General features: G+C 47.3%; 1 long non-coding RNA gene across 2 annotated transcripts in view; it reads left to right on the top strand.

The window, feature by feature from the left end:
* The window catches only part of LOC134757778 (uncharacterized), a 55,471-nt gene that overhangs the window by 7,161 nt on the left and 22,859 nt on the right, over nt 1–25,451 (top strand). The window contains exons 2-4 of one of the 2 annotated variants that reach the window (XR_010132266.1): nt 7,183–7,254; nt 9,907–10,006; nt 13,421–13,530. This is a non-coding gene — a long non-coding RNA (uncharacterized lncRNA). The remainder of the gene's footprint in view (nt 1–7,182; nt 7,255–9,906; nt 10,007–13,420; nt 13,531–25,451) is intronic. The other variant, XR_010132267.1, reaches the window with a different exon arrangement.

Below are 25,451 nucleotides of genomic sequence, written 5' to 3'. Positions count from 1 at the left end.
GGGTTAAACCTCCAGCACCCCATCTCATTTCTCCAGGGCTGGGGCAGATGGCCCTCCCGATTTCTGCAGACCTTCCTCCAAATCCTCAGCTCACAGAGGGAAAGGCGAATTCTCACTCTGGACAGGGACTCTGACCTCAGGTCCCTCGGCTGTGCTAAGAGCTCAGGGGTGGGAGAAAGCAGGCAGAGGGATGCTGGTGCCCCTGCCCTTCCCATGAAGACCCCCTTTTTCTCTGTCTCCTCTCCTTTCCATCCATTTATTTCCTTATCTTCCTTTATGGGTATTTCCACTCCAGTTACAAATGGGAGAAGACCAGGGATGCCCAGTTAAGACCAGAGACGTCTCGTTTAGCACAGAGTCACCCAATTTAACTCAGAGACACCTGGTTAAGGGTGTCCTGACCAGTTGAGACCAATTTTTGTATGTTTTAGGGTTGCCAGATAAAATCCAGGATGCCCAGTTCAATTTGAATTTCAGATGGGCAATGAATAATATTTTTAGTATAAGTATGTCCCAAATGTTGCACAGGACACACACTAAAAAAAATTCATTGTTTATCTGAAATTCAAATTGAACTAGGCATCCCATATTTTTATTTGCTAAATCTGGCAAAGACAGTGCATTTCTCTTCTTTTCCTGAATTTTAAACTCTTGGGATTCGGCATCTGCCTCCCATCCTACTCCACCAACCAGCTTCCCTCTTCCACCTTTTTGGTGGAAATTTGACTTCTCTTAAACCCGTGCTCTTTTTAATTTCTCTCCTTCCCTGGGTTTTATTTACTTAAACAAAGTCACACTGGGTCTCCATTTCAAAGTCTTTGATGTTATTACTAGGGACTGGGGTTGAGGCAGTCTAAGCTTTTCGAAAGGTTTCTTCAGGACATTGGAGGGAAATTAAACCTCGGAAAATATGCTTGACATTTTTTTTTTCTTTCTAAAAAGAAAGTCTGTGCGTTGAGTTCCCTTATGGTCACGGGAGCACAAACAGTGGAGTTAAGGCCAAAAAGCTCATTTCTCAAGCCACCACCAGCTGCAGCCCCGGCCAATAAATGATTTATCTCCAGCTGCACGGGCCACTTTCTCAGGGTTTCCATCCTCAGCTGAGCTTGTTCAAAGAGGCCTCGAACTTGTAGGCTCAGAGGGATCCGAGGAACTGGCTAGACCAGAGCTTCCCAAACTACCATGTCCAACAGGTCACTGGGGGAGCTTTCACCAGTCCCATGCTCAGGCTGACACAGCCTCATCAGCTCAAAATCACTGGAGGTGAGACCCAGGCATCACGGAAAAAAAAAATAATAAACTTGGCCAGGCGCGGTGACTCATAATCCCAGAACTTTGGGAGGCCGAGGCGGGTGGATCACTTGAGGTCAGGAGTTCGAGATCAGCCTGGCCAACATGGGGAACCCCCATCTCTACTAAAAGCACAAAATTTAACCGAGCGTGGTGGCACACGCCTGTAATCCCAGCTACTCTGGAGGCAGAGGTAGGAGAATTGCTTGAACCTGGGAGGCGGAGGTAGGTTGCAGTGAGCCAAGATCACACCACTGCACTCCAGCCTGGGTGACAGAGTGAGACACTGTCTCAACAACAACAACAACAACAACAAACTCCCAGATGATTTTAGATTGAGACTCATTGAACCAGAGTGGTGCTTCTCAATGGCTCCTGGAAGTTGATGGACAAGGACCCCAGCTCCCCGCCTGTTGGTTGCAACAACTCTGAAGTATGTGACCCTCTTCTATTGGTCACCCCTGTCCTCAGTAGCCCATCCTCCCACAGCAGTAACTGGCTCCAGTAAGCCCCCTTTCTTGGCTTCTCTTCCCTGTTTCTCTTCCACATTTCTCTATGGTGCTTCTTGAGATCACCTCCCAGATCACCTACTTGTACTCAAATCCTTCTCTCTGATTTTGACCGTGGTTTATGATAGGTCACTGTTGCCCACAGATGGATGGTTTAAAATGCAAATTCTCAATTTAACAGGCTGCTCAGAATGGCAGAAGACCCCGGTTTTTGGAGCCAGGCAGACAAGGCACAAATCTTAGTTTGGTGGCTTAGACATTCTAAATTACTGTGGCATTTTCCGAGCCTGGGTTTTTAAAATCTCTACATTGGGGTTAATAATGGCTGCCTGTCGGGGTTGTTGAAGAGGATAGAATAAAACAGCTTCTGTAGAAGGTAGAATAATAATTTCCTATTTTCACTTCCCTGTAGTCGCATTAATATTAGATGTCCACACTCTTGCTATGGCCTCGGGTGGCAGAGTATACTTAATGTCCCTTAGCTTTGGTCTTAGCCATGTGACTTGCTATGGTCAAGGATGTTGACAGACATGATGTAAGTGAAGGCTTGAGTGGGCTTGTGCTGTTAAGCTGGCTCCTGCACTTTTTTACCATCATTGTAGAAAATAATTTTTTAGGTAGCTGCTGGTTCCAGAAGTATAAGAAACATACTAAGCAGAATTGAACCTATCTGATGGCCAGGAGTCAGGCCCAGCTGAGCCCCGCTTAGGCCAGCCAAATTCCATGTAACCCGAAGATGTTGTATGCTGTGAATTTTGTTACACAGCTTTATTGTGGGAATAGCTGACAGATACACTATTTATAAAAACACCTACACAGGGCCTGGTATATCGTAGAGGTCCAGTAAATGCCAGTTGCTATCTCTTTTCATCACATACACTAACATGGGAGCCAAGACATTTCCCTGATTCTTATCCCTCAGATCAGACTTCTGGATAAAGACCTTGGAATGAAAGCCATGTTGGGATTGAAGCTCAAATTGGTAATGGAATCCTGCCCATGCAAACCCTCTTTCCTCATGTGGCTCCCAGCACTTCTCTGATCAGAGATAGAGACCTTTGTAACAGCATTAGTTCCCCCTCACCTCGTCTTTTAAAGGAGGCACAAACCTGTCTTTTCCTAAACTTTCCTAGAAAGACCTCACCCCTTGTCTGTGTCTGTCACTTAGCGCACAGCATAAGCTGTTTCTTACCATTTCACTTTTCACCTGCCTTCATTAATGATAACTCTAATATAATAGTCAACATTTTAAAATATTAATTGCTCATCAGGCATGATGCTGGGTACTTGACATAAATATTGTTTAAAAGTCAGCACATCTAAGGAAGATCAAATGAATGCTTCATTTACAAAATGTCTAATGATTTTGAATTATATGTGAGTCAAGGTTTCAAAGCCTGATTAATTATAAAAATATATTTTTCAAAAGTCACATCCTTGTGGTGTAGATAATGGTATTATCTCTCATTTACGTGTAAGGAACTTGAGGCCCACAGAGATTTGGTGCTACCCAGACCCAAGTCCATCTGATCCCCAAACCATGCCCTTACCCCCACCCTATGCAGCCAATGTGGTCCCTCTAACTAGATTGCAAGGTCCTTGAATTCACAAGCTGTATCGGATGCACTTGGTGAGCCCATCACACACAGTAGTCACATGGCTGTCATTTAGTGACTGGCTGGAGCTGCAGGGATCAGGCAAGGGGTTTTCATGTTCATGGCAGGGCTGACCCTTCTGCAGAAGCACCCAACACCCTGGGCAGATCCTGTGCTTCCCACCGTCAGCATCTACCAGCCACACTGGACCAGTGTCTACCTCCTCTGTATTTCTGCTCAGTCTTAGGTGCTCTGTCAATTTCCAAAACACACAACAGATCTCTGGGAGTCCTGGGAATTGTCACAATGCTTTTGTTGGCAAGCAACAGAAGCCAGGTTTGGGCTCTGGTGTCCTTTCCTTTCACTTTTCTTGTCTGCCCATTTCTGTAGATCCACTTGATTTTCTGCTGGCTTTCCCCATGTTCCAAGCCTGTACACCCTCGAGATTGAATTTGTGTTCCCAGCCTCTGGGCCACTCCCTGTGGTGTTCCATGGGAATCTCATATGTGAAGTGACTTCAGTCTGGGTTATTTGTACCAACCACTATGACAAGGTAGCTAGGACTTACTCCAGTTAGGACTCTGGAGCTGGGGCAGGGTCAGACACACACCATCTTTGTGGTTGCCAGGGCAGCCGGAGGGGTGGAAGGATGCTTGGCAGCAACGACACATCTATATAGAGGGATGATGTGTGGAGGAAGGGGTGGGGTGGGAGAGCAGAGAGGCTGCAGGAGGGGCCCCAGCATGCTACTTGGTTCTCAGAGAAAGCAATGTCCTTTTATAGCCTATGTCCTCCGAGGCTCTCAAACAATTGTACCAGCCCCTGGCAGGGTGAATCTTTCTCTCCTGTAAGAGGAGTTGCCCATTAGCCTTGGCTGTGCCTAAGTGTGGATTCTTCCAGAACAGATCTGGGACAAGGTCTCGTGTGCCTGTGATTTATTAAGGAAGTGCTCCCAGGGCAAACTGGGAAGGGGCTGAAGGAAGCAGGTTGGGGTAGAGAGGAATCCAAGCCAGGGGTGATCACAGGCGACGTCCTACAGATGACGGCTTTTCAGCCTGATCCTGAGGGGGAGCTCTGAGTGCAGGGGACACTTCAGTTATCTTAACCCAAGGCAAGGGAGCTGGACTTTCAAATTCTTGTGCCTATTAGTCATTGGACAAGGATTGCAGGTGTGGGAGGAGAATGCAAATTTCTAGGCACCTTGGGCTCTCTGTCCCTCCAAGCAAGGTGAAGGGAGCCCTCTGAAGAAGATCCCCAGGAAATGCTGCTTATAAGCTGTGGTCAGATGTCTTTGGGCCTCACTTTCCTTATACATAAAATGTGAATAGGCCAGACGCGGTGGCTCACACCTGTAATCCCAGCACTTTGGGAGGCTGAGGCAGGTGGATCACGAGATCAGGAGTTCAAGACCAGCCTGGTCAACATAGTGAAACCCAGTCTCTACTGAAGATACAAAAAATTAGCCAGGTATGGTGACGGGCACCTATAATCCTAGCTATTTGGGAGGCTGAGGCAGGAGAATCGCTTGAACCTGGGAGGCGGAGATTGCAGTGAGCCGAGATCGCGCCGTTGCCCTCCAGCCTGGGTGTCAGTGCCAGACTCCATCTGAAAAAAAAAAAAAAAAAAAAGTGAATAATCCCATTACCTGCATCATAAGGATGTGGATATGTTAACTTTATATATATATAAATTGATTAGGCTTTTGAAACCTTGCCTTACAACTCAAAAACCATTAGACATTTAGTAAATGAAGCATTAATGTAATCTCCCTTAGATGTGTTGATTTTAAACCAATATTTATGTCAAGCACCTAGCATCATGCCTGATAAGCCACTGATATTTTAAAATACTCTTATGTTAGGCCGGGCACAGTGGCTCACACCTGTAATCTCAGCACTTTGGGAGGCCAAGGCGGGCGAATCACTTGAGGTCAGGAGTTCAAGACTAGCCTGGCCAACATGGCAAAACCCCATTTCTACTAAAAATACAAAAAATTAGCTGGGTGTAGTGGTGGGCACCTTAGTCCCAGTTACTTGGGAGGCTGAGGCAGGAGAATTGCTTGAACCCGGGAGGTGGAGGTTGCAGCAAGCTGAGATCGTACCACTGCACTCCAGCCTGGGTGACAGTGAGACTGTGTCTCAAAACAAAACAAAACAAAACAAAAAACCAACCAAACAAAAAACAACTATTATGTTAGAGTTATCATTGAGGAAGGCAGGTGAAAAGTGGAATGGTAAGAAACAGGTTATATACCATGAGGTAAGTCAGGTGCATACTGCAGGAAGTGAAAGCCCTTCGGAGCTGGAGGGGTCACGGAAACAAAAAAGGGAGGAAGGGATTTGGGGGATGGGTAGAGTGCTGACAATGCCTGCTCCTGGCTGGGGTACATGTGTCAGTTCTCACCCATAAAGGAGGACTCAAACTCCAGCCCTCAGCCCCAACTCTACCCACAGACATGTTTTGCTTGGCCCACAGTGTACTACTGACTGCTCAATACCGTAAAGCTTCTGAATTAGTTGCCAATGTTTAAATCTCAGGTAATTTTTACATAAAAATCCAGATCCCTGGCTCCTCTTGAAAAATCATAGTTGTTATCAGAGGCCCACATAGCCACACGGCCACAGTTGCAAGATGCCACAGAGTCCACCCAACCTGAGCAATTTTACCTGGCGGCCTTGATGCCACAGGCCCCACCACTCTCTATTGTGTCCCAAGCACATGCACTATAATTATTCTTATAGGAGAACTAAGGGGAAAGAGAAATCTTTTTTTTTTTTTTTTTTTTTTTTTTTTTTTTGTGCCTACCTCTCTAAAATGGAGAAAATCTCTAAAGCCCTAGGATGGTTAATGTGGATATGAGATGTGACTGTATCTGAAGAATAAGGTACAAGGTGCCATTGGCAAGCAAGCCCCTGAGCTGCTGCCGCTGGGCCCCTCTAGGTGTGTGTGTTTGTCTCTCCTGCTGTGAGCTGTACGTTCCCACCAGACTCTGGCTTTCCCACCAAGATCCAGCTGTGCTGCTCCCCTTCCCCCGCCCTAGCCCATTTTGTGAAAAGCAGCTGTTTTTCCCTTTCCAGCTCTCCAAGTGCTGATTTCATCTCTTTCCCGACAAAAGTTTGAAGCCAGGAGGGAAATGGTTTGGCAGAAAGTCAGAGTGCGGTGGGAGCAAGAAGACTACGTGGAGGAGGCCGATGCCGGGTAGCGGTCCAGGATGAGGGGTCTGGACGCCGCTCTGCAGACTCCATGAGACAAGAAGCCCCAGGAATCTAGGCGGGGCATAGGGCTCTGTGGAATTCACTCCTCTGAGCTGTTTTCAGCGACTTTAGCTAGGGGTGATGTCAAAGAGTTCCATTTCTCAATAGCTTTTCTGGAAGAGGGGTGGAGACAGCCGTGGGGAAACCGTGATGAGACACCAGGGCTCACCGGGGCTGACGGCCCCTCAACTCAGTGCTACAGGCCGACTTTTGAGCACTTACATTGTGTGTGGACTGTGCTGGGGATGGAAGAAGGCTCGAGAGAACATGAGATGGTTAGGAGGTGAATAAGGACTGAAAACGGATCACCAAGGCAACCAGGCTCAAAACTCATGGCACGGGGGAGGGACAGCCAGGTCAGGAGGAGCCCAGAACTGCCCACCCCGGTACCGTGTGCGGTCCCACTTCCTGGGGGGGGGGTCACACATTGTCGCCACTACCACCCCCAGCCTTATTAAAATCACCCTTCCCTCCCAATCAAGCTGAGCCAACATCTCTGACTGAGTCTGGAAAAATTCCTTTCTCCCTAACTAGGCCAAAAAAAGGTTGAACATTTCCCAAAGGAATACTGAGGCACAAAGGGAAACCCCAGTCACGGAGAAACCGGTGAGTTTACAGAGTGCAGATTTCTGAGCCCAGTGTGACCAAACGTCCCACAGAAACCATGGAAGGTCGGCTTGATGGGCATGGGAAGAGGTGGCTGTTCCTTGGAATTCCTTGACTCAGCTGGGCCTGAGGTGGAGGCCAGCAAATGCCAGCAAACTGTGGATGTGGCCGGGGCAGGGGCGGGAAGGGCTCTGCTTCCAGCCTGGGGGGTGCCTCAGTGCTTCTCAGGGACTGTGCCCAGGTCTTTGTCTGGGAAGGGGCTCTCCATGCACCTGCCAGGCCCTCCAGCCAGGCCCCCTCAACATCCCCCTGGCCTCCTTGAATGTTGTCCCGGCTCTGCCCCCTTTCATGAGGAAAGCCTTGAATTTTCTCCTCACTCTTCTCCTGGAAGTCACTGGCTCCTTGGCGCAGGGTGTCCCCCACCCCGACCCCATCTCGCTCTGACCGTCTGGTTGTCCTAAAGCATGTTCACAGGGTTTCAGGCTGGCTCTGCCTTGGAGCTGCCATGTTCCACTGAGTCCTCCGATGAGTCAGCACAGATTCCCGCGGGCTGTTTCCAAACCTGAATCACTGTTGGAGTCCCTTTGGCATTTGGCTCCTGAATCGAGGAACTAACCTTATCCTTAGGGAAGCCACAGCCGACCTACCCAAGTGTAATAACTATAGAAATGTTATTTTTAAAAATAGGTAATACATGTGCATGTTAATGCAATCAAACATGAACATAAGTGGCCTCTCTCCCTGCCTCCATTTCCCCCCTGCAGAGGCAACCAGTGCCCTGTGCATTTTCCAGAGATATTTTATGCAAGCAAGAGCATATATATATGTTAATATATTTTGAAGATAATTTCATATCAGCACATAAAGTACTGCTTCATTTAAAAAAAATGGTTGCTAGTATTCCCTTGCAGGATGGTACATTTATTTAACCAATTTCCTATTGCCAAGCACTTGGATTGCTTCCAATGTTGCTATCTCAGAGAGCTTTGTCACTAGATTGTTTGCCATGTGTGCCCATGTGTCTGCAGGATAAATCCCAGAAGTGGGATTGCTTAGCCAAAAGATATGTTCATTTTAAATTTTTATAAATATTGTCAAAATGCCCTCTAGGGTAATAGTACTGATTTTTTACTCCCGGTAATAATATTTGAGAATGTCTGTCTCTCTATACTCTCATCAACACACAGTGCTATGAAACTTTTTGCCAGTCTGTTAGCTAAAAGCAATTGGTATACAATCATAATTATAATTTTTGCTTTTAATACTAGTGTGGTCAAGCATCTTCTCCTATGTTTAAAAGTCAGTTGTGGGGCTGGGCAAGGTGGCTCACTCCTGTAATCCCAGCACTTCGAGAGGCCCAGGTGGGCAGATCACCTGAGGTCAAGAGTTCGAGACCAGCCTGGCCAACATGATGAAACCCGTCTCTACTAAAATGCAAAAATTAGCCGGGTGTGGTGGCATGCACCTCTAATTCCAGCTGCTCGGGAGGCTGAGGGAGGAGAATTGCTTGAGCCTAGGAGGCGGAGGTTGCAGCGAGCCAAGATTGCACCATTGCACTCCAGCCTGGGCAACAGAGTGAGACTCAGTCTCAAAAAAAAAAAAAGGTCAGTTGTGGGTCCATTTCTATGAGCTTTGCTCTATCCTTTACCATTTCTTTCTTATTGATTCTAAAAGTGCTTTATATATTAAGGAAATTAGCCTTTGCCAACTGCATGTGTTGTAAACACTTTTTTTGCTTTGTTGGTTGTGTTTCGACTTTTATTTGACATTTGAATTACATTTTTTTATATAATCAAATTTATTATTATTTTTTAAAATGTGTTCCAGATTTTGTGTTATGTTAAGAAAGATCTTTCTTACTCTGAGGTTATTTTTTTAAAAGTATTCTATTTTTAATGCTTTTATGGTTTTAGTTTTAGGGATTAAATTTCTGATCCATCTGGAATTTATTTTGATGTGAGGAATAAGGTAGGGATTCAGCTTTAATTTTTCCCAGATGACCACTTGGTTGTCCCATTCAATTGGGATCTTTTATTTGTTTGTTTGTTTTGAGATGGAGTCTCACTCTGTTGCCCAGGCTGGAGTGCAGTGGTGTGATCTCAGCTCACTGTGACCTCCACCTCCCTGGTTCAAGCGATTCTCCTGCCTCACCCTCCCAAGTAGCTGGGATTACAGGCATGTGCCACCACATCCGGCTAATTTTTGTATTTTTAGTAAAGATGGGATTTCACCATGTTGGTCAGGCTGGTTTTGAACTCTTGGCCTCAAGTGATTCGCTTGCCTCGGCCTCCTAAAGTGCTGGGATTACAAGCGTGAGCCACTGCACCTGGCTGAATTGGGATCTTTTGAATAATCACTTTTCTCCACTGATGTAAATTTTGAAGTGGATGCTCCTTAAATGTTTCCTTGGCATGTACAGTCATGTGTCCCTTTAATGGGGGGATATGTTCTGGGAAATGCATTATTAGGCGATTTCCTTGTTGTGTGAACGTCACAGAGTGACTTACACAAACCTAGATTGTACAGCCTGCTACACACCTAGGCTATGTGGTGTAGTCTGTTGCTCCCAGGTTACGAACTTGCACAGTATGTCTTTGTCCTGAATACTGCAAGCAGTTGTAACACAACGTAAGTGTTTTTGTATCTACACAGAGAAAAGGCACCGTGAGAATATGGTATAAAAGATAAAAAGTGTCCACTTCTATGGAGCACTTACCATGAATGGAGCTTGCAGGACTGGAAGTTGCTCTCGGTGAGTCAGTGAGTGAGTGGTGAGTGAATGTGAAGGCCTCGGACATTACTGTACACTACTGTAGACTTCAGAAACACTGTACACTGAGGCTAATTTAGAAAATATGTTTTTCTTTTGTCAATAATAAATTAACCTTAGCTTACTGTAACTTTTTCATTTTATAAACTTTTTAATTTGTTTTAACTTTTGACTCTTTTGTAATAACCCTTACCTTAAAACACAAGCACATTCGTATAGCTGTACAAAAGTACTTTCTTTACATCCTTATTCTATGAGTTTCTTCTGTTTTTAATTTTTTTAACTGTTTGAACTTTTTTGTTAAAAGCAAAGACAAAAACGCACACATTAGCCTAGGTCTAGGGTCAGGGTTGACAGTATCACTGTCTTCCACCTCCACATCTTGTCCCACTGGAAGGGCTTCCAGCGCAGTAACATGCATGGAGCTGTCATCTCCTAGGATAACAATGCCTTCCTTCTTCTGGAACACCTCCCAAAGGACCTGCCTGAGGCTGTTTTACAATTAACTTTTTTTTTTTTAATTAGTAGAAGGTATATGCTCTAAAATAATGATTAAAATTATAGCAAATACATAAACCAGTAACATAGTAGTTTATTAATCATTATCAAGTATCATGCACAGCACATACAGTATTTATATGTGCTAGACTTTTATATGACTGGCAGTGCAGTAGGTTTGTTTACACCAGCATCCCCACAAACACACAAGTAATGCATTGTACAACATGATGACAGCTATGACATCACCAGGCAACAGGAATTTTTTTTTTTTTTTTTTTTTTTTTGAGACAGGGTCTCGCCCTGTTGCTCAGGCTGGAGTGCAGGGATGCAAACATGGCTGACTGCAGCCTCGACTTCCTTGGCAGGAATTTTTCAGCTCCATGGTCAACTTATGGGACCACCATAGTGTATGCAGCGCCTGATGGTGTTTAGAAGGGAGGCGGAGAGGAGTGAAACGGCTGGATGCGCCTTTGCCTCAGCATTATCTTCTCAGATGGTTCAGTTCAGAATCCAAACTTGGAAACTCTACTCAGAAAAGGAAAGGCCCTCCGGTTACAGAGTCCTTCTCTCCCCAGCAGGCAGCCTAGTGATGCTTGGTACTGCTCCGCCCCTCCTTCATCCCCACAGTTGGACAAAGTGCTCCTTCCAATCTCTGGGGAGTGTGATTTGCTCCATCTTGTCATATTTCCAGGTTGCTGCCCTGGTCAGCTTCCTGGCTGGGCTACCACCTGTGGGGCACCCGCTGGGGGCTCCGATCTGCACCATGTATGAGAGTAAGAGGCTTCGTCTCGTTTAATCATCAGCGCACTCCTCCTTCTACCCCATCTCAGGGTTGAGGAAGACAGGCTTGGAGAGGTTCAGCCTTCCCAAGTCCCAGTCTGCAGGCAACAAGTGTAGAATTTGAACCAGCTCTCAACTCCAGAGCCTGAACTCTTGGCTCCCTAGGATGCTGTCATCAGAAACCAGAACCTGCACGTGTCTCAGATGCTCCGGCAGCACTAAGAGCAGTCGGGTGGCCTGAGAGGGTGGGATCAAGAGCATTGTCAGTGTCCCCCATTCTCATTGCATCTCATGGCTCCCCTGGAAGCCATGGCTGCGTGCACACCCACTGCAGGCCCTATCAGCCAACCAGAACACCACTCCCTGGGCCACTGTCTTCCTTTGGGTTCTTAGGAGCACCGTCAAAATGCTCCTTTCCCGAGACCCATGCCCACATGGCACACTCGATGTTGGGCACCTACAGATGTAATGAGTTCTAGTTTTCATTATCTCCAGTTCTAAGAGTAAAGGCAACACAGTGGCCAGTCCAGGCTCTGATTCCCGGGTGAGGCCGACTGCTGCTGCACGTGATGGGAGCAGCATCATTGGAACCCATGTGACCCAGACCACCAGCCCTCACCCTAGCTCCCAGCCCCAGTGCGGGAAATGCTCTTTATAACACTCACTCTTTAAAGGCCACCTGGATCATTGTTTTCTTTTTCTAAATCTCAGCTTATTCAAAGAAAAATGACTTTAGCTTGGCATGTGAGAAAGGTCAGGACATTACACTGTTGGAAATGTCTGTGTGCTTGAAAAGAACCGAGAGTCCTCTGAATATGTAGCTCCCCCAGCGTCTTCACAGTGGGGTGTTTCACCCATTTCGTGGAGTCCAAAGTAAGTGATTTTTACATCCTGTCATCCGTAGGGGTGGGGATAGATCACCCAGCCACCAGGCTAAATGGGAGAGATTTGTTTATTCTTAAAATATGAAGAGTTGCTGTGGTCCTGGAATCTGTCAACAGTCAGATTCTTTTTTTCCAATCATAAACAATTGTTTAAAAAGTGTTTTTATTTTATGTTCATCTTAATTTTCCCAGACTTTTCATCCTGAAAAATTTTAAGCCATAGAAAACTTGCAAGAATAATAACTATGAAACTTACCAGCAGTTAATATTTTGCCACATTTGCTATATCTCTATATAAACATATTCATTGGTCAAAAAAAAATCAGTATCTTTCCTTCCCTTCTCTCCTCTCCCCCATCACTTTTCTTCTCTTTCTTTTTTTATTTCCTTTCTTCTTTCTCTTTCTCTCCCTACCCACCTTCTTTCTTTCCTTTTTTATCATTTCCCTCTCTTTTTATTTATTTATATTTTTAGAGATAGGGTCTCACTGTTTCCCAGGCTGGAGTATGGTGGCATGATCATAGCTCACTGCAACCTTGAACTCCTGGCTCAAGCGATCCTCCTGCCTCAGGCTCCTGTGTAGCCGGGACTACAGATGTGCACTACCACAGCTGGCTAATTTTTTTATTCTTTATAGAGATGGGGTCTCACTATGTTGCCTATGCTGGTCTCAAACTCCTGGCCTCAAGCAATCGCCCTGTCTTGGCCTCCCAAAGCACTGGGATGACACATGTGAGCCACTGCACCATGCCTTTTTGTTTCTTTCTATATTTGAGAATAGTTGCGGAGATATCTTGAGATTTTATCCAGATATTTCCACATGTCTTTTCTAAGATAGTGAGCATTTTCTCACATAAGAACGAAACCATGACCACCCTCAATGAATTTAATGTAGATACAAGCCTGTTCTCTTTACATGGCCCATGTCCAAATGTTGCAAGTTGTCCTTGTCATGTCCATGTCCCTTTTTATCCAGTCAAGACCCGCCTCCCTCCATTGTGCCTCCGCTCAAGCTCCTCTCACCTGGAGCCACCTTTGGGCCTGTCTTGTCTTTCATGACCCTGATATTTCAAAGCATTCAGTCATTTGTTTGACAGACCGTGCCTCAATTTGGATGTGACTAATTGCTCTTCAGGAAGAGATTCGGGCTTGTATTAGTCTGTTTTCTGTTGCTATAACTGAATATCTGAGACTGGGTAATTTGTAAAGAAATGAAATTTATTTCTTACAGTTCTGGAGCTGGGAAGTTCAAGGCTGAGGAGCTGCATCTGGTGAGGGTCTTCTTGCTGGTGGCCTTCTTCTGCAGAGTCCTGAGGTGCTGCAGGGGATCTTGTGGCAGAGGTAGGAGCAAGAGTCAAGCTGGCTTTTTAATGACCGACCGCCATGATAACCCAAGAACCTACTAATACACGAATGGCCCTCATGATCCAGCCCCTTTTTAAAGGCCCCACCTCTCAATGCCGCCATATTAGGAATTAAGTTTTAAGATGAATTTCAAAGGAGACAAACCTTCAAACCATAGCAAAGTGAAGCTTTTTTGAAGGGACAGGATTAATCATAATTTTTATTCTATTTGTGTGCATGTGTGTCCTTTTTAGAGATGGGTCTCACTCTGTCCTCTAGGCTGGAGTGCAGTGGCTCAATCATAGTTCACTGCAGCCTTGAACTCCTGGGCTCAAGTGATCCTCTTACCTCAGCCTCCTGAGTACCTGGGACTACAGATGTGTGCCAATGCACTCAGCTAATTGTTTTCTATTTTTTTAGAGGTGGGGTCTCACTATGTTGCCCAGGCTAGTTTTGAAGTCCTGGCCTCAAGCAATCCTCCCATCTCAGCCTCCCAAAGCAGTGGAATTACAGGAGTGAGCCACCATGCCTGGCAAAGAAGGTGTACGAACATACACACACTAGAGTCTTTCTTCTTCTCTTGCCCCTCAGTGGGTGACCCAGTTCCCATCCTGGCAGGCAAATCACATTCCCAGTGTCTGTCTCCTTCCACAGATGACACAAGGGGAGTGTTTAATGGTGGCTCCTGCATCTGTAGCTGGATAGTTTGATCGGTGGGTGTGTCTGATTGTGTCACTCTCTTGCCTAGAAACCGTGGAAGGGTCTTGGAAGGCCAACTAAGATCTTGCTTGGCCCACAGGATCTAGTGCTCTGGCCTGGCCCACCTCACAGCCTCACCTGGTTCTACTCTCTGGCTTGGAGAGACCCCACCACGATGGCCTCCCTCCAGCCTCCGCACAGACTCTTGGATGTGCCATTCCCTCTCTCTGGAAGGCTTTTGCTCCCTTACCCCATCAGCTTCTCATCATCCTGCATGTCTTGGCTCCCAGCCCCTTTTCCTCTGGGAAGTGGTCCCCAAATCCCAGGCAGGGTCCTATCACCTGGTAACACCCCTCTCAGGGACAGTGTATTCGCTGTCTGCTCCAGGAGGGAGGAACCTCTTCTAATGTGGGCACCAAGCGCCGTGCCTGGTGCATAATTGGCTTTCAGTAAACATTTGTGGAGAGAGCAAATGCGCTGGTGAATCCCTCACATCACAGAAAGCGGGGCCAGAGCCAGGGTGGAGGTGGGAGTAGAGGAACTCCAGGGCTGGCTGCTGAGGAAGTTTCTCTCTGATGGTGCAGCAATAGCAGGTCAAGCCCAGGGTCAAGATAAGGAGCCAAACGTCCCAAAGGTGGTAGGTGGTCAGCGATGGGGCCAGCTGGATGTTGCCAGTGGGTAACGCTCCTGCTCTGCCAGGTCTGAGGCTCAGAGTTCCCAAAGGAGCAAGCAAGTTCCTAGGAGAGGAAGAGGAGAACCAGACCAGGCATCCGGTCAGGAACAAGGGACCCAACAAAATGAGGTGGGAGACTTGGGGCTGGGGTGCGGGCGGTTGCTCCGGATAATGACAGAATGGATGTGCAGAGGCCTGGCCATCAGCCAGGGTCCCGTACTGGAGATGTCCCATGGAGAGGGCAGGGCCGAGGCCCAGCAAGGCTAATACAAATCTCTCTCCAATGTCTGGAGCCAGCTTAGGCCACAGAAGGTATAGACCATGACATTGACCCAACTAAGTCCTACAGTGTCCGTTGGGCCAGGAAAGGTTGTTTAAGGGATGAACAGGACAATCTCTGCAAACAAAAAAGTTTCACATTTTTGGCCTAAGGCCAGAGGGAAAAGCAAAGTTCACCAACAACAGCCCCGTGATCCCTCCCCACTTCCCACCTGAAGTGAGAGGCAGGGTGAAGCCCAGCAAAGCTTTCTGCACTGTGTGACTGCAGGGGGCAAAGGATATTCATGGAGAAAAGAAAGAAAAACCCCAACAGGGATTTTCTTCAGTGCATGGAACTGGTTTTGTTTTATTTTGTTTTTTAGAGTTTCCTGCAACTTTCTATTTTTTTCTATACATGAATGCCAATTATTTTTACACTTTTACCAAAGACAAAACCCTTTTCAAGGATTCTGTATGCATCCCCTGAGAGTACTGGTTCTAAACCTTGACTACATGTTAAAATCACCTAGGGAACTTTAAATACGCCAATGCCTGGGTCCCACCATGAGGTGATTCAGATTTTAGTGCTTGGCAGTGTGGCCTGCCCAGGTGATTATAATGCGCAGATTGAGAGCCACTGCCCTAAAATGAGTATGCATTAGAGAGGTCGAATAAAAGATATGCTCTTACCAAACATCCATATCCAGGAAGGCCATGTTCAGTTGTATGAGCTGCGTACTGCATACCTCCAGGGGACACCATTTGCATAGCCTATAACATAAAAGTGCCTCCCTGGAGTTATGCAATGTGGCAGCCTTGTAAGTATGGATATATAAATTACATATTCATAGATACATAATTTAAACATTGATTGCATCTGTTCACTATAATTCTCAGTGGGAGGGATGGAAATGATATTCAGTAGGATATACAGAGTATTTTAGAAGACTTAGTTTATATCGTCTGGGATTTTAAAATTTGGTGAATCATTCTCCAAGAAGATGATTATAAATTAAAAAAATAATAATAAAATCTGATGAAGGTTAAGATGACAATAAAAACACCGAAAGCCAAGGTGACCATGTCAATCTAGAACCATGGGTTGCACTGGACAGAGAAGACTGAGAGAGAGAGGATGCATCTGAGAGGGCTGAGACGTGTGCAGAAGCACAAGTTTGGATGGGAAGTCTCCAGCAGGCAGTCCGTGGAGGTGTGGTTGGTGGCAGAATTGTTGGAGCAATGGGAGCGTCATGTGGAGTATTTTCCCTCTGCCATGAAGCATTCCTGTTTCTGCCACTGCTATCATTCAGAGATTGAATCTAATTCCCTGCTCTTGGACCTGAGGTGACCTTTGACTTCTTTTGATGAGTAGAATGCAGTGCAAGTGATGCTATATAAGTATAACGGTTTCAGTCATTTTCAGCTTCTGCCTTTACTTCTTTAATGGCTCCTTCTTGGACCCTCACTGCTATTCTGTGAGGAAGCCCAGGCAGCCAAGTGGAGAGGCCCACACAGAGAGGAACCAAGGCTGCCAGTCAACAGCTCCGCAGATCCCCAGCCAGTAGCCCGGTGGAGCCATGTGAGTGAGGCAATTCTGTAACCTTCCAGCCATCCCAGGGTCCCAGCTAACACTAGGCGAAGCAAAGGAACCACCTGGTCAACCCACAGAATGGAGAGAAATGATACATTTTTGTTGTTTTGAGTCACCAAGTTTCAGGGTATTTTGTGACTCAGAAATAGGTGGCTGAAGCAGGGCCACTTCTGCTCTGCAGGTGGGCACAGGCCAGTCTGCTGGAAGGGTATGTGTGTTGAACTGGCTCTGAGGCCTTGTGAGGTTAGACGTGCTGGAAGATCCTAATAGGGAAAGGTTTCTTTACAAAAATTATACTTATCAAAGTTATATATATACACACACAGACACATATGTGTGTGCGTGTGTGTGTGTGTGTATGTTATATAGTGGCAACAACTCAGTTACATCAGAAAGGCTTACAATGAAAAGCAATCATGTCTCTCCTGCTGTACTTGCCCCTGTTCACTCCCAGTCCTACTCCCCCAAGACAACATCTTTTGCCAGTTGCTGTTTATGGATTTTCTCCACACTCCAAATCACATACTTATACCTCCATCCCTCAGTTACCATCTTTAGACAACAGCTATTCACTCCCCAATACCTAAGATGAGCATTTAGCTTACTACTCCCAATGTCTGAACTTTCATGACTATTTTTGACTCCTGCATGAGCATTTCCTCTTCTGACAGCAGTTGCTGATTCCCAGCTCTGTAAGATGAGGACATCAGTGCCCCTCCCTTTCTTTCTGCTTTTCTCTTCCCTTCTTCAATCACCCGTGTTTTGTGCCTCTGCTTCTACCACTTCATAGCACTGTGGTGTTTAATCTCGGGTGCCTGGGCTTCCTGGGAGAGCAGCCATGAATTCCTTAAAATTAAGTGTAAAATTGTGTGTGTGTATTTATGATCAATTTCCTGGGGAGAGTCCAGAGCTTTCATCAGACACTCCCAGAGGGGTCAAGCTCGGGTGCTGTATGGGACTCTATACTGAGGTCTTCCGTCCGCCACCAGAGCCACCCTCATCCTTCTTCAGACTTCCGGCTGGGTATGGCCAATGGGGGGCCCGGGCAGAAGTAGCAGGAAGGGGACGAGGAGAGTGAGGAAAGGCATTTGTTTATTCCTGTGGCTCCGTCTCTGTTGGGTCATCTCGGGCTGGCTGAGTCTCAGCTGAAGGACCTTACTCCGCCAATGGTTGCCTTTTCCACGCAGCTATCTCCTTTGGTAAAGGCTCAATTGTTCCTAGCCCCAGGTCACTGCATCGTTCTTGGTGGTCTTACTACACCCTGCCCATACCTTTGTAAACAGTCCTTTTAATAAGTCATCTGGAATTCTGTTAATTTGATTGTGACATTTGTTTCCTGTTGGGACTCTGTAATGACCATGTTCCTCGGACACAAACTCTGAGACAGAGGTTATATGCAGGAAGTTTTCGGACAGTGCTCTTGGGCAGAGGGAGGAGTTGAACTGCAATGTTGTCACCATGAGGGCTGGAGCTGGCCCTGTGGGAGATCTGAAGCTGGGGTAGTCTTTGGAGTTATTCCAGTCCAGGCAAGGGGGCCCAAATGACCAGACATTGGATGCCAGGAGGGGACATAAGCTTGGTCAAAGTGGGTCTCTTCAGGTGAGGGCAGTTCTCAGGAAGGGCCCCCTGGCAGCAGGGACAGCCTGGCCTCTAGGGCAAGGAGAGCCTGGGTCTCAATGCGGGAGGGGTTGGGGGTTATGGGGAGGCCCCTGGAATGCACTGCAGACCCAACCTCGGTCTGGTCGCTGGGCCGGGCCTTTTGTTCTCTGCATCCTGACACCTAGCACTGTGTCCCACACAGAGTAGGAGCTCAGCCAAGATTTGTTGAATGAATGACTGAATGGAGTAACAACAAGCTTCTTTAATTGATTAAAATTCATAAAACTCAGAGCGCTTATGTATCGCTGCTTTCTTCAATTTTTATTTTTTAACTTTTTGTTTTGAAATACTTTCACACTTAGAAAAAAACTTATAAAAACGAGACAAAAATCATCCAGATTTCCCAACTTGTAACATTTGCCTCTCTCTCTTATATATGTGTATATATACACATATTCACATATATATACGCAAACTGTTATTAATTTCTGAAACACTTTAGAAAGTTGGAGACCTCCTGCCCCTTTATCGTTAAATATTTCAGCATCTATCTCCTAAACATGAAGACATCTTCTTACACACCTGCGGTGCAATTTATCAAATTCAAGAGATAGAACACTGACTCATAGCTACTATCTGATGTACAGTCCCTTATAGAAACTCCCTCCCCACGTCAAGGATTTGATCCCGGATTACACCCTGCCCTCCACTGTCTTGTCTCTTGGTCTTTTTTCTTTGTCCTTCATGGCCCTGGCATTTTAAAGGACCCATTGTTTCGGGAAATGCTCTCAAGTTCAGGTCTGTCTGTTTCCTTATGATCAGATTAAGGCTGTGCCATTGGCAGGAACCACTCTTCATCTCCAAACCTAGTGGGTTCAAAGTTCACGGCGTCTCTCTTCCCTGTACTCTCCTCAGGGCGGAGCCACTATACCCAGTTTCTATTCTTAGGTCCAAGGGTGAAATCACCTACTCAAGGTCGCACACTTAATGACTGAGCTAAGTCCAGGTACCCTTAGCTGCCGCTCAGCATCTTTTTCACCACACCTGGTAAAAGAAGGGACTTCCACAAACACTTCCCCTCTCCCTTGGCCTCTGGAGGAGGCACCCACTTCCTAACCCAGCCCTTCGTTGTGCTAACTGGGGTAATGGGCTACCTTGATTTTCAAAATAAAGCCTCTAGAGCTGCTCTCAGAAGGGAAACCTCTGGAAGAGGGCTTGTAGGAGGGGGAGGAGGGAGAAGAGGGAGTGAGACAGGACGCTAGCAGGGCGGAGAGTTTGAGGGTGAGAGGGAGGGCTGGGTGAGCCCCTGCCCTGTGGCGTGGGCTTTGGAGACAGAGACGGACAGAAGGACTCTGTAAGAAGTTTGCAGTGGGCAGCGTTGGGTTTGGCACATGGCTCCCCACCCCCAACTCTTTCCTCTCCTCCTATGTTTGCCTGCTCAAGAGACTTGAGAGAAAAAAAGGTTCTCAGGGCTTTGGGAGAGGTCTGTGTTTATTCAAAGGCCACTGTGTTTAGATGGGCCCCAGCATGGCCCAGTTATATCCTGGTTACATATGAATGGTGGTGACTTCATTTGGATCAAGGATAAGAGACATGTTTGTGTAATAAACGCTTATGGATGAAACAGGTTGTCCTGGCAGGGTTCCCCGAGGGGCTTTTCTAGAGCCAGGGTCGTCAGGGTTGTTGAGTTGGAAGAGACCCCAGAAAGAGCTCTTCTTTATTTCCCTCCAGTTATTTCCCTCCAGTTATTTCGTGAGTGCAAGTTTTGTGTCCCCAGATAGGCTGAACCTTCCAAGGCGCAAGCGTTAGGCCCTGTGAGCCCTCGTTCTGCCACATACTGCCTGTTGAAGCCCCTCACCTCTTTGGGCCTCGGCTCCTTCACCTGTGAAATGGGCTTATAAATAGCGACTCTCAGACAGGATGTGCACGGATTAAATGGGATGCTGCCTCCCGACGCACTAGATGGGCTGTAGAGCATGGCACGTGTGTAAGGAACACACGTGTCATTCAGGACAGTGCCAGGGGGTGGTGGAATACTACAGGACAGAGGAACAAAGCACTGATCTGCCAGCCCCAGGCATCTCAAGTTCAAACTCACCCTGAGCTTTCCCTGTCCTGGCTTCCCCTTGTCACAGTGGAGACGGGCCCAAGAGGGACCTGAGGCCTGAGGGGGTCTGTGCGGTGGCTGCAGGGGGCTGCTTACTGGAAAGAAGGCCTTGGGGAAGCCCCTAGCTTCCAGATTCTCCCCAGGGGCTGCCACTGGAAACCTTTGTCTGGAGACCAAAACTTTTCAAGATTTGACCATGAAGATTTCTGATTTCCCTGGAGAACAGCTCCTCCGGGCAAATCATCCCCTATCCTGGCTTTCAGCCTCACAGCCCACACCTTTGACATCTCCACGGTAGAGCCAATCTATGCAGCTGGGCCCACTCTCCTCTGCTCCATCGGCAGTCCCACCTCCTTATCTCCTTTCAGGGGGTCCCACTTTCCAAGTTCACCCCACTTCCAATGCACCTTCCAGATCTTGTCAATCCCTGCTCAAAAGCCTTCTGACGCCCTCCGTAGTAAATGTTTGTTAGGTTTGGCCTAAAGCTGCATCTTGTAAGTTGGGCCTAAAGGTTTCTCCAGACACAGTGAACTGTAACCTAGCTGGATATGTAAACAGACTGTAACCTACTCTTGTGCCAATCACCTAGCTTCAGCCAATCACAAGTGGCCAACTGTTAAATAAGGCAAACTCCCAGTTGTAACCGGTCCAGCTGTTTCTGTACCACATTTCCTTCTTCTGGCTGCAGCTTTCTTTTTTCTGTCCATAAATCCTCTCTGACCACGTAGCAGCACTGGAGTCTCTCTGAACCTATTCTGGTTTGGGGGCTGCCCAATTCAAGAATTCCTCCTTGCTCAATTAAACTTTGTTAAATGTGTCTAAAGTTTTTCTTTTAACCATGTTAACCCCCCAGCTTTGCTCTCAAGTCCCTTCATCATTAGAGCCCACCTCACCTTTTCCAGCAAGATCTTTTTTTTCCCCCTCTGTTGCCCAGGCTGGAGTGCAGTGGCAAGATCTCAGCTCACTGCAACCTCTGCCTCTTGGTTCAAGTGATTCTCCTGCCTCAGCCTCCTGAGTAGCTGAGATTACAGGTGCCCGCCACGATGCCCAGCTGATTTTTTGTATTTTTAGTAGAGCTGAGTTTTGCCATGTTGGCCAGTCTGGTCTAGAACTCCTGGCCTCAAGTGATTTACTCGCCTTGGCCTCCCACAGTGCTGGGATTACAGGCATGAGCCACGGCGCCTGGCTTTCTACCCAGATCTTTAACCATCCTTCATGTGCTGTCCACTACAAACCCTGCCCCTCGATGTTCTTTGGTATACCTTGGGTTTTCCTGCCTCTGGGTCTTTTTTCTTTTCTTTTCTTTTCTTTTCTTTTCTTTTTTTTTTTTTTTTTTGAGATGGAGTCTTGCTCTGTTGCCCAGGCTGGAGTGCAGTGGTGCAATCTCGGTTCACTACAACCTCTGCCTCCCGGGTTCAAGCAATTCTCCTGCCTCAGCCTCCCAAGTAGCTGGGACTACAGGCGCCTGCCACCATGCCCGGCTAATTTTTTGTATTTTTAGTAGAGACAAGATTTTACCATGTTAGCCAGGATGGTCTCAATCTCCTGACCTCGTGATCCGCCCGTGTTGGCCTCCCAAAGTGCTGGGATTGCAGGCGTGAGCCACCGCACCTGGCTCCCTTTAGATCTTTTTTAATGCTGTTCTTCCTGCTTGGAACGTCCTCCTTCAGTAATTTCTACCCATTCTCCAAGCCTCATCCCGAATGCCTCCTCCCCGTCATCCTACCCCCAACTGGACCCGCTCTTTCCTGCAGTTTATGCTTGGCATTCACCAGACCCTGCCTTGTTTCCATCTTTGGAACAAGCACGCATCAGCTTGCAAGAGCCAGTTTTGGGAATCTCTTCTCAGCTCTGGGTTCATCGAAGTCATTTTGGCAGTTTGAAATCAGTCCTGGTTTACTTATGCCAGGGAAATCAGCAAATGTTACAAGTCGGGGTCCTCCCATCCCCCAGAAAGCTGGCTACCAGCACAGCACTGCTTATCTTCCTATTCCCTGGGCTGGATGCGAGCTTCATGAGGGAGGGCGGGGCATCTCTGAAAGCCCATGTGTCTCCCACCAACAGCTCTTGACAGGCACCGCACTCAACAGGAACTTTAAGTTGAAGTTTAACTCGTGTGATGCAAGGGTCCCTGAAACTGGACATGAGATGGGTAAGGTAGTGGAGTCATGAGAGAGGGGAGAGGCTCTGAACATTAGAAGTACCGAAAACTCACCCTTTTCTATTCCGGGTGTCAAAGACCAGCAAGGGCCCCACCACTCTTGTGGCCTCCTATTTTTTACCTTCCATGTTTGAAAAATGACAATAGTTAATACTTCCTGGATGCTGTGATAGGTTAAAGATGGCCACACATTCTTTGCTACTCTTCTTGTTGGGATGTGGGGTCTGTGTCCCTTCTTGCTGAATATGGAGAGGCTCTGTGGGCACTTGGCCAGTAGAAAATGGTGGAAGTGCTGCCATACTAGTTTCTGGGCCAGGCCTTAGGTGTCTGTCTGTGTCTGGCAGCTTCCACTTCCACTGCTGGGACTCCTGCTCTGGGAGCTTTGACCTTTGTAAGAAGTTTGACTACCCTGGGCTGGTCATCCTGAAGAGGCCACGTGTGGGTACTCTGATCAATATCCCAGCTAAGATCAGCCTTCCAGCTGTCCCCACCAATGCACCAGACATGTAAGTGAAGCTCCTTCAAACCAGCCGACTTACCTTCTAGACACAAAGGGACTGTCCTAGAGCCATGAGGAGCAGAACAGTTGCCCAACCCAGCCCTGCCCAGATTCCCAATCCATAAAATTGTGAGAGATAGTAGAATGGGGGTTGTCTTGGATCACTAAGCCTTGGAGTCATTTGTTACACAGCAGTGCTTACTTAACTTACTATGTTTCAGACACTGGGCTGGGCATTTTAGTTGCTTTATTCCAATTAATCTTTACACCATCTTCATGGAGCAAGCCTTATTATCATCTCCTTTTTACAGATGAGGCAACTGAGGCTTAGAGAGGTTGAGTGCTATGGAAGGAATTGTGTCTCCCCCAGAATATGTATGCTGGAGCCCTCACCTCCAAATGTGGCTATATTTAGAGGTAGGGTCTTTAAAGAAGTAATTAAGGTTAAATGAGTCATAGATCATAAGGGTGGGGCCCTAATCTGATATGATTAGTGTCCTTAGAAGAAGAGGAAAAGAGCAGAAGTTCATATGCACAGAGAAAAGGCCATGAAGACAGTAAGAAGGCAAGCCAAAGGTGTAGGATAATCCAGCCCTGCTGACACCTTGATCTTGAACTTCCAGCCTCCAGTTGAGAATACATTTCTGTTTAAGCCACCCAGTCCGTGATGTTTGTGATGGCAGCCTGAGCAGACTCACACATTGAGAGCATCCCAAGGTCATACCAATACAGCCCTAGACCCTCACAAGTAGGGGGCCCTACCCTGCACCCAGTACTGTAGAGGGCCCTTCTCTGGCCCTCCTCTGGCCTTGCCCCTCCCCACAGACTGAGGAGTCTGGTTGCTGTGGGATCATGTCTACTCAGGGCCTGAGACCTTCTGGGCCATATTTCATGTACCTGCGGCCCTGGAATTTTTTTTTTTTTTTAAGATACAGTCTTGTTCCGTTGCCTGTGCTGGAGTGCAGTGGTGTGATCATAGCTCACTTCAGCCTTGACCTCCTGGGCTCAAGTGATCCTCCCACTTCAACCTCCTGAGTAGCTGGGACCACAGGCACATGTCACCATGCCCAGCTAACTAAAAAAAAATTTTTTTATAGAGATAATGTCCCGTTATGTTGCCCAGGCTGGTCTGGACCTCCTGGGCTAAAGTAGTCCTCCCGCCTTGGCCTCACAAAGTTCTGGGATTATAGTCAGGAGCCACCACGCCCAGCCCGACCCTGGATTTTCTGCCCAAATGGTATGGAGCCTCCTCCCAGGACCCATGTTGGTCTTGTTTCTAGGTGTGTCCCCCCAAAAGTGACCTGAGACTAGAGCAGGTAGGTGCAGGAGCTATCAAGTGGTAGCTCTTCGTGGACATGTGGATGGGACTTGGATTTCGGGCTGAGTATCTGTGTGCATGCACACAAGACCCCCTGCAATGCCAGACAGAATTGTTGTGGGACAGGCAAGAAGCCAGGCCATGGCCAGGGTGAACTCTTCTTAGACTGCCACACTCTGGAGTAGAACCGTGCAGAGCCCTAGAATCCTGAACTCAAATCCAGCCTCATGGGTCATATATGTCAAAGTAGGAGCATGGAACATATTTTATTGAACAGTTTGTTTGCTTGATTTATAGTGTTTAAATACTCAGACATACGGTACATGGGCCGCCATTTGGACCCGTGAGCTAGGCCTGCCTCACAGCTGCCATGACTGAGCCAGGGCCGGAGCCCAGGGCCACCACACGGGATCCCTCCAAGCTTATTGCCCAGAGGAGAGTAGAGATAGTGGGGTGGACGGGCTAAGAGGAGATGCAAATACTAGTGCTTTTAAGTCCACTATTAGCCAGGTGTGGTGGTGCACACCTGTAGTCCCAGCTACTTGGGAGGCTGAAGCAGGAGGATCACTTGAGTCCAGGAGTTCCAGGCTACAGTGAGCTATGATTGCACCACTGCAGAGTGAGACCCTGTCTCAAAACAAAAAATAAAGATAAAAAAATAAGAGTTCTGCTACCTGTGCTGTAGTATCTCAAACTCATTTCTAACTTGGACCAAAGACAAATGGCTGCAGAGCCTGGAGACCACTAGGATGCTGGATTTAGGGACTCCAGCTGCTCATGGGACCATCCAGGTGGGAGACAGCGTGGCTTCAGGGCCCCCTCCTGACCCCCTTCATGATGAGCCACTGACAGGCTGAGACAAGTGGCAGGAGGAGGAGACGAGATGCCTGCCTTGGGTACGTCCGTGGCTTTCTCTGATCCAAGAACCACATCTCACACCGCAGGCTGCAGCTTCAAGTCCACGCCTGGGGGATCTGTTTGCCCCCTTGCTGGCTGGCTAAGGGTGTGGATGG

The sequence above is a fragment of the Gorilla gorilla genome, chromosome 21 (genome assembly GCF_029281585.2).
Source record: "Gorilla gorilla gorilla isolate KB3781 chromosome 21, NHGRI_mGorGor1-v2.1_pri, whole genome shotgun sequence".
NCBI classification, from domain to species: Eukaryota; Metazoa; Chordata; class Mammalia; order Primates; family Hominidae; genus Gorilla; species Gorilla gorilla.
This window is presented reverse-complemented; position numbering and strand designations above follow the sequence as displayed.